The sequence below is a fragment of the Peromyscus leucopus genome, chromosome 19 (assembly GCF_004664715.2).
Source record: "Peromyscus leucopus breed LL Stock chromosome 19, UCI_PerLeu_2.1, whole genome shotgun sequence".
NCBI lineage: Eukaryota > Metazoa > Chordata > Mammalia > Rodentia > Cricetidae > Peromyscus > Peromyscus leucopus.
The window spans coordinates 66,676,833-66,686,465 of record NC_051079.1 but is presented as its reverse complement, the minus strand read 5'-3'; the positions used below and the strand labels follow the sequence as shown (position 1 = coordinate 66,686,465).

At 47.6% G+C, this 9,633-nt stretch overlaps 1 protein-coding gene across 1 annotated transcript in view; it reads left to right on the top strand.

Moving 5' to 3' along the window:
* The first annotated feature begins 727 nt into the window (after nt 1-727).
* Nucleotides 728-9,633, top strand: part of Setbp1 (SET binding protein 1) — a 363,269-nt gene continuing 354,363 nt past the window's right edge. The window contains 1 exon segment of the mRNA XM_028871988.2: nt 728-859. The gene's annotated coding sequence lies outside the window, so the exon portion shown is untranslated.

Genomic DNA, 9,633 nt, shown 5'->3' with positions numbered 1-9,633 from the left:
AACCCTCCCCCTCCCCCGCTCACGCCCTCCCCCTTCCTTTCAGTAGGACTCCGGGACTCGGGAGAGGGCGCGGGAGGCAGGCACACGGGCCCGACCCCACTCCAGCGCTCGCCGGGGACGCGGGCGGGCGGCGAAGGGACGCGGAGGGGGCGCGGGGCGGGCGCGGCCATAGAGCGGCGGCGGCGGCGGCGGCGGCGGCGGCGGCAGTAGCGACCGCGGGCAGACCAGCGGCGGCAGGGCCGGCGGGCGCCGGGGACCGAACTGCACAGCTCAGCAAAAGCGCCCCAGCCCTCGGCGCGCCGCCTCCTGCGAGCCCAGCCGGGCAACATTTTGTAACCCTCCAATCCATCCTTTGGAGAAAAGGGAAAAAAATAGCATTGAACGGAGAGATGGGGAAATCTATATAATATATATGTACATATGCATATTTATGTATATGTACATATATATATTATATTTGGTTCCTGCTAAAATTAGCCGGGCTCGCCGAGCGCCTGTGTGCGAGTGTGTGCGAGTGTGTGCGTGCGGGCGTGTGTGTGAATGTGATTACTCCAGGACTCCTCGGGCTCCGGAGACGCCATTTTCCCCCTTGATATCTTTCTCCGTAAATCGGTGGCGCGGCGGAGGCGGCCGCGGCGGGCGGGAAGCGCGGGGCTGGCCGGGGCGCTCGCCGCCGCCTGCGCGCCCGGGGGCCCCGGCGCCCCCCGAGCGAGGGCGGCCCGCCCCGCGCGTCGCCGTTTGACAGATGCTCGTCGCTATGGAGTTGCCGCAGCAGCACCTTTGGGGGCTCGGACGAGCGACCGGAGGCGGAATCTGAGCGAGCGCCCAGGCCAGCGGAGCCGGAGCCGCCGGGACATGGGTGAGCGAGCGCGGCGACCTTGGCGCGGGAGCTAGGGCGCCTAGCCTCCCGCCGCGCCGCGGGGCCCAGCGCGCCGGGGGCTGGGGGCGGTGTGTGCCATGCATGCAAAAGTTCACGTCGCCTCGCCGGGGCTTTGACTTTGCACTGGGCTGGAGGGGGGTTGGGGGACCCGGCCAAGGGGGCGGGATGCAGGTCCCCGCGAGGCTGCGCGGGGATGGGCGCGATTCCGCCGGCTGGTGGGTCGGCAGTGGTGCTGACTTAACTGGAGTAGCCCGTTGGTGGCGGTGATGGTGGAAGCATCGGGCTGGAGGGCTGGGAGCTTATTGAGTTTCGGCTAATCTGATCCCCTCCCCACCCCCTCCTTCTGCACCCTCCCTTGGTCCTGCTGTCGGCTGCCGGGCTGGCGGGTTTGGCTTTGGTGAAGTGGACTGGGGAAAGGGAGGGGGTAGGGAAAGGGGTGGGGAGGCGGCAGGATATTTTTTTTCCCCTCTCTTTGTAACTTGCAGGTTAAGTGGAGCTAGAGAGCTACATTGTAACCTAGTTGGATGGGGGGGGGGCGGGTTAAATGTATCAGAATCTAACGTGTGGTTAATAGAAGAACAGGCGAGAAGTGGTCCAGCCAATGAAGGTTGGTGTATGCTTGTGTTCTGGCTGTGTGTTAGTTTTTCTCTTTTAAAAAATCTTAATCAGTGGATTTGAGTCTCTTTCTTGTGATCTCCGGACTGGGGATTGTGAAAAGGCAGGAATTCCCTTAAAAGCAGAGAATGCCCCCTTTGAAAGCACGCATTGTGTGCGTTTGTACAGGAGTCGAGGGCTTGGGAATTAAGGCAGGCTTCCCTGTTCGGTGGTTTCCAGTGGGAAATCACTCCGGAAAGGAAACCCTTCAGTATGGATTTATTGTTTTTGTCTTTCGAACCATTATCTCTGTGACCAAAATACTGTCTGTGAAGTTCCTCAGATTCCGAGTCAGGTAAATTGGACTGGGCAGATCTGTAGCCAGACGGTGATAACAGGGACACGCTTTCGGTGTCTGTGACGGAAGCATTGTTGGGTAATTGCAATTTCCGATCAGTAGAGCATGCTGCTCCTTAAAAAAAAAATAAATAAGTTACTGCTGAAATGCTGTCCTCTACGTCCTCTCTGTACACTCTCCCATCTTCTCCCTCCCAGATCTGCACTAGTTACTACACTTCTGAAATTGGACCCAACTACAGATATTTTGTTGAAGATCAGGAAAGTTGCTCAGTTGAAAGTAGGAGATGAGACTAGAGATACTGGGAGAGTGGCGACGAGTTGTTACTGCCCTCTGATGCCGCATTTATTCTTTATGTGCCTTTGTGGGATTCTCAGCATGTGTATCTGTCTGAAGGGACTGTTGAGGGAAGGATTTCCGATTTGTTTCCGTTTCAAATAAACTGTCCCGATAATCTCATGGTTGATGTCTGATACTAACAGGGCAGTGTGTGTGTGTGTGTGTGTGTGTGTGTGTGTGTGTGTGTGTGTGTGTGTATCCTTAGTCCTGCCGAAACTCTCCTCTATAGGGGAGTGATTCTTTGAATTCTACAGAAGCCACTTTCCCTTTGCAACCCCTAGTCTTCCTGCCCACAACCATCCACACCTTTCCTGTTGAAGTTTGGTTTGAGTCATGGTCTTAATGGAAATACTGATCTTAGTTTCTTTAAAAAATATGCATTCCGTTTTCCTTTCTTTTATTTTCTTTCCATCTTCATGTTGCTTTATTGATTGATTGATTGATTTTCCTGATGATTTGCAGTGAAAAGTGACTTCATAAAGAAGCTGCCACCAAAACTCTTTGGCAGTCTGGGCCCATCCTCCGTGATTGTATAGTGCCTGCTGATAAACCTCATGGGTCTCTTCAAACTCGAATTCTGAAATTGCTGTTTGCACTTTGTGCTGTGGTGAAAAGGGACCTGGAGTGGAAGAATGCTCTCAGCAGCTACAGCTTCAGCACTGAGACCAGATCTAGGTACCCAGGAAAGAGTTTCCTTTCTCACCCCAGTTAAATACAGCCTGGCTGGCAAGAGAAGGTAGTGCCAGCTGGCCAGAGGGAGGAGAGAGTTTACAGCCTTTTAAGATGCAGCCAGTTTACAATCCTGGCCTCCCTCTCCTCTTGGGTTCTATGGCTGCCTTCCACTGACTGTCCTTAAACTGCTGGAAGGAGGAAGGAGGTTGATGTCTTGGTTGTGAGCTGGATGTCCAGGTGCAGAGTCACTGTGAAGGTGCTGTGTTTCTAAGCCTGTGTGTGCATCAGCTCCTTGCTGGTCACCAGCAAAAGGATATTAAGACAGAGTGTTGGAGGCAAATCAGACAGGAGTATTGAAAGAAGGCATTTCAAGCTGCAGGAAATGGAGTCCCAGGAAATACCAAGGCCAGGTACTCAGAGTGCTGCTTGGCACATAATCCTTTGAGAAAGAGAGAGAGAGAGAGAGAGAGAGAGAGAGAGAGAGAGAGAGAGAGAGAGAGAGAGAGAGATCCTAGTTTGAGGAAGTTGAACTGCAGTTGGAGCTGGGCTGTGCAAGCTGCTGCCACTTCAGTAACCTGAGCTGAGCTGGGGGAGGAGGTGGGGATCACAGGCAGTCAGGAGACAGAGGGAAAGGGACTTGTCTTTCTGAGCAGGAAAAATAGATGTGTCACTGGCAGAAACAAACTGGAGGTGGGGGAAGGGATGCATCTCAGGCGGTGGTGTTACTTTAGGAAGGGGACCACTGGCAGCTTGGAAGGAAAGAAGTGCCTTATGCCTAGGAGCCAGGCAAGAGCAAGGCTGTAATCTGATCCTTTTCATGTTAACATCAGAATGCTATATAGGAAGGCCTTGCCTGGAGGCTCAGTTCTAGGTGTCCCATGGGAAGCCTGGAGGTATCCCTGGGGGAGGCAAACAGCCCCTGCTGCCAGGAGAGCATCTGGTCCCAAACTGCCATTTCTCACAGGGAGCTACTTTCAAAAGTCCCTGACCCCAGTGAAGGAGGGGAGGTTAAAAAAAAAAAAGTGCAGCTTTGGGTTACTGTGGAATTTAACTGAAAATGCCCAGTGGGGAGAGCTAGGAGGAAGAATATTGCTAAAGAAGAAATACATAGGTGAGCACTCCCCTCTGGATCTTTCTTCCTTCTCTGCTGTAATCTTGATTTTACCTTCCATTAGGAACCAAGTTACAACCTCCGTGTCACCAAACTGTCCAACTAGGGGAGGGGAGTTCTTGCATGGACATTATTTTCAGCCATACTTCCCTCTCTGCCCTAAGTTTCTGTAGCATATGCAAAGAGGAAAGAGTATACTGAGAAGTGTAGAACATCCTTTCTGGGTTCCCGTGGAGACACTAACACTTGGCTGGGCTTTCTTTGGCCTCCCAGAATGCCAGTTTCTTCCTTGGAGACTTGAAGCTTTAATTAAAACCAGAAAGCTATTGAAGACAGACCCAGCCAATGAGATTCTGCTTTCTGTGATGCTCAGGGGTGAGAAATAAATAATTTTTTTGCTGATGGCATTTCAAGTTGCTTCAGTTTTGCTCCTGCCAGAGGAATTGGGTACATTATTATTAACACATTAGCATTGTGTAAGGAATCTCAGAACTTAGTATCGGACATGATGGTCTTTGTTCAGAGACCCATGGTGTGGGAGAATCCTGTGAGGATGGGGCAAGGGCACACCTGGAGTGCTCACAACATTGTATCAAAGAAGACATCCTGTAGCATCCTCACTGAAAGTCACTTTGCCAGGTTCCTGAGGGGAAGGGGTAACATTCAGTTCTGTTCCTATCCTACAATGTGTTATGAAGTTAGATCAGCTATGATAAAACATCTGAAATAACTTAGAAGGGGAAAAGCTTTTTTACTTTTTATTATTATTGCAATTTTAAAAGTGTCAGTTCAGAATCTGTTGGTGTTGATGTTTTGGGCTTTTGGTGAGGCAAAATCTAAAACAAAACAAAACCATGGTGGAACAAAGTCACTTACCTCCTGGCCAGGAAGGGAGAGGGAGAGAAAAAAGGGAACACTGGGCCCAAGCCCCCAGTGACCTAAAGACCTCAGGCTAGGTCCCACCTCTTAAGTTTTCTAGTTCAGGACAGTGCTGCTTTGGAGATACATGAAATTTGATGGATGTTAACAGCCAAACTTTCCATTGCTATTACCATATGAATTGCTGTGTGTGTGTGTGTGTGTGTGTGTGTGTGTGTGTGTGTGTGTGTGTGTGTGTGTTGGAGTGGGGCTTTTGTTTTGTGAATTCTTCACTTCTATCTTTCCCTTCTTTCTTCTTCTTTCTATTTCTTCTTCCTCCTCCTCCTCCTCTTCCTCTTCTTCCTCCTCCACCTCCTCTTATTATTATTATTATCATTTGACACAAGGTCTCACTGTGAAGCCCTAGCTGACCTTGAACTAACTATATTGGCTAGGCTGGTCTTGAACTCATAGAGACCTTCTTGCTTCTGCCTCCCAAATGCTAAGAAAAAAGGGCTGTGTCACCATGCATACAGCCCTTGATATATACTAAAAAGAAAGTGCGTGAAGCCACAACATTGATTCTCCCCTGCATTATTGTTCTGAGTTTTCATTTCCATTCTCATTTAGTTCTACTAGATTTTTATGTTCGCTTAGACACATGAAGTTGGAATTAAATGAATGTCATGATTTGTTTAAGTTTTCAATTATGAGTTTCATAGGTACAGGCAGAACAGCTTTCCTGTTGTATTTGGAGTTTTACCCCAATGAAGGATGTTCTCTAAGGCTGAGGAAGTATTTTTAGCAGTCTTTGGTTTATAAACCAACAAAAACTAACTTCTGCTGTTCAGTGTAAGTGATGCTAGTGTCACTTTAAGAATGTGATCACCTGAAGCCCACAGGATCCCTTAGAGTGGTCCTCAAACTTCCTACTACTGAGACCCTTTAATGCAATTCCTCATGCTGTGGTGACCCCCGACCATAAAACTATTTCATGGCCACTTCATAACTGTAATTTTGCTACTTTTATGGATTGTAATGTAAACATGGATATTCAGAATATCAGATATGTAATCCCTGTGGGGGTTGTGACCCACAGGTTGAGAATCACTGCCTTAGGAGGATATAGCTGCCCCCTCCCCAGAACTACGGTGGACCATGGAAGGTTATGACACATAGCCCCATGTAAGACAAGGGCTCCTTCGAGGACTCTACAATGGGCAAGAACTCAGCCTTTCCAAATACTTAAGCAGGAGAAGGGATAAGTTTTGACCTTTGTTCAGAAAATCATCTCCTTGATCTAACTTAACTTTTCCTACCAGAAATACTCTTTTTCATATGCATGGAATTTTATTCATTTCAAAAATATCTTCATATCATATCCACCCCCTCACTTTAGATCTTCTTAGGAAGGAAGCCAAAGAAATAGTTATCCTTGCTCAGAAGATAAGGGGATGATTACCTTATGTTGCCTACAGTGATACAAGTTAGTGGCTGACCTGGGGCAGTGTACGTGTGAGCAGCCTCACACCTGATATGACAAGATCTGACCTTTCTCATTACTTCCTGGTGAAATCATCCCAATAACTTATGTAGCTTCTTTGAGCCTCAGTACCTTTACCAGGAAGTTTGGGATAAAGATGTCTCTGTCCCTTTGTCCTAGGGGTTGTAGGGATTAAGTTATCCCAGATCATTTCTGTCACTGAACTGTTGGAGATTTTCTGTGCTGCCTCTTGGAGACTGATGCTGGGATTATTTTGCCACAGCCCCCTCTAAGAAGAATACCTACAAAGCCCTTGTTTCTAGTAGTCTAACAAACTTAACAGTATGTACGTATCGACTAATGAGTCTGTTGAGCTACTTGATTCAACCATGTACGAGTTGCATTATTAGATGCAGATTGTGCCACATCTGTGTATGACTCAGAGTCTCACGTGATGGCCAGTCTGGTTGGACACAAGGAAGTAGTAGTGCTTAAGAAATGCGTTTTCGGCAAAGAATCTTAAGAAGAAAGAGGAAGGACGCAGACCCGTCAGGAAGAGACATAGTGGGCGATGAGATGGTCTCCATCAGGGTTCCATGGGGTTGAGATGTGTCATCTATGATAGAATTACTAATCTCTCTAAATAGAATAAATGATAGCGGAAATGTCTTTGTACTAGCACATCCAGGAAATTTTCTAGACTCTGGAATGCTCTCCAGAGTCTCTTGGCTCTTGGAGTGTTCTATGTTCTCCCCCATGATACCTGGCCCTCCCTGTCCAGAACCAGCAGTGGGGTTTTCCTTAGTGTTCATCTTACAGTGTTTTCCAGTTAGCCCCACTTGGAGCAACACACAGGGCTTCTAGTCCCTTCAGATTGATTTTTCTGATAATGCCGAGCGTTCTGTCCCTGTCTCCTTCAACACCTCAGCTTGCTCTATTGCCACATCCTGTTTAACTGGAGCATCTACCTGCGAGGACAGCGGGCACCGCTGTGCTTCTCAGTGAGGAGGACGCACTAGTTATTCCCAGTCAGCTCTGCTTGTCTCTTCCCTGTTGCCTGAGCACTTCTGGTCTGCTACTTTGTTACTTCTGGCACATGCATCCCATAATTGCAGACCTGTCCAGGAAAGGTGCAAGCTTGCTCCTCAAAGGCCTGTACCTCTTTAGGGTTGACTTCTGTTGCATGAACATATCATACAATTTATGTAGAGTTAGACTATTAAGAGTAAATTTTTTTTAAAGTATACCAGATCGTTGCAAAATGAAGCAACACAGGAGGACCTCTTAGAGTGAGTAATAACTAGTTATGTTAATAGCTTTTTATAGTTTTGGCTGTCTTTCAGAGGAAATCACCCAAGCTCAGCTTCTCCCTCAAAGCCTAAGAGGTAATAGTCTTTTACCACATGTGTGTCTTTTCAGTCAGTGGTTCCACGCATTCATTCAGTAATCAAATGTTTATTAAGTGCCTACTAGAGTGTCCTCACCATTTGAACACTCATCACTCTTGATGGTCTCTGAAAATTTCAGTCGTGCGTCCTGGTTTCCACACCCAATTCGCCACTTCACCATTCCGTCTTCCTCAATGCTCAGTCGGCCCGCTTTTCTGCTCATTAGTGATGGCACGAGCCTGACTACACAGAAAGAGAACTGGTGGAACACCACGCAGAAGGGAAACTGGAGTCTTGGGATGCAGGTTTCAGGATGGGCCGGCCACCTAGTTGCATGGGCAACAAGCAAGCCTCAAGGCCTTTCTCCTTACCCTTATGCATGGGAAAAAACGAAAAGGTTAAGGTTGACACGGGCAGTCCCATCTGAAATTCTGGGATGCTACAGCTAGATGTGTCAGAGAGGTTTTAAACTTTTCCTTTAAAGTGCAGAGCTCCTCACCCTCATTTAATGACACCCCCAACAACTGTCCAAGCCAATCCCCGTGAGAATTAAGGCACTCAGCTTGATGTTTGATGTGGTTAAAAGCGTTCCGGGAGGGGAAGTTGGTGCCCTGGGGTGAATTAAATCAGAAGCTCCCCAATTAGAGCAGAAGAACAGGCTTGCAGGAAGGGGGTGGGTGGGTAAGGGTACGGTAGGTATGAAGCAACACCACAAACAGCAGCGTGGAAGAAAGCGGAGGGTTAAATTATCTCCCCTGCTTTTGAAGCCTGGCCCTCCTTGGTGAAATAACTGAGTTGACACAAAGAAGATGGTACAAAGTCAACTCTGGAAAGTCCAAAGCTGTCGTCCTTCTTGGGACTTTACCATCGCCTCCTGTGCCCTGTGGGCATCCGGGGTGGCGGCTGAAGCTGCTTCATTTGCACATCTGGGGTCTGAATATCATGTCATGATGTAGATCATTAGGAGCTTGAAGGATAGGGCAGAATCTCTGCTCCTGGGCTGTCACTCCATCCCCGCAGGACTTGTCTGCCCGTCCACTGGAAGCTTGTAGGAAAAAAAAAAGGCCACTGGGTTGCTTTGTGTGTACTGTAGGATGGAGTGACAGACAGACAGACAGACAGACAGACAGACACACACACACACACACACACACACACACACAAAGCCACACTTTTCTGCACTGTTGGATTGGGGTGGGATCAGGAAAATGATTCTTTGTCTCGAGGTTAAGACTATGAAAGGTTCATAGATTTTTCTGGATTTTCTGGAAGCACTCTTAGAAAGAGAAGCTAATGGAAGCTATTGAGATGCTGTGGTTTCAAACCCTAGGAATTTGGGGGTTTGAAAGGATGTTGGATGAAAACCAAAGAATTTTGGGTGAAAACGGAAGAAAAAAAGAGCATGCACGTTATGGAAAAAAAGCTTTATTATTATTGTTTATTATTACTATTATTTTATTATTATCTTTATGTAACAGTGATTTAATCTGTCTATGGAAAGGAACTGCTTGGAGTTCCTGGGGACTTGGAGAGATACAGAGATGATATTAGCTGAATTTGATGGATCCAACATGTTAGTTGTCCAGGAGTGCTTATTGGAGCATGCAGGGCATCATATTCTTGGAGCCCAGTAAGAAAGCTTGGGAGCCAAATCCTGTGTAGTTGCTGATGGCTATGCCCATGACTTATTATTATTTGAGCAAAACCTTTTTTTTTGGCATAACATGATGGCCAGAAAGCAATGATTTGACATGAAAGCACCATGGGCCTTCTTTCTGCTCCTAGCATTGTCTTTAAGTGCTCTGTTAAGTTTTTGGTCCATGAATACTTTTTGAAGTCTTAGCATTATAGCTTGTATGGGGCTTCTTCCTGGAACTCTTGGATGGGAAAGCTCTGACATGAGATGGTATTTTTGCCCTCGGTGAGTGGATGTTATGTTCGAGGAAACAT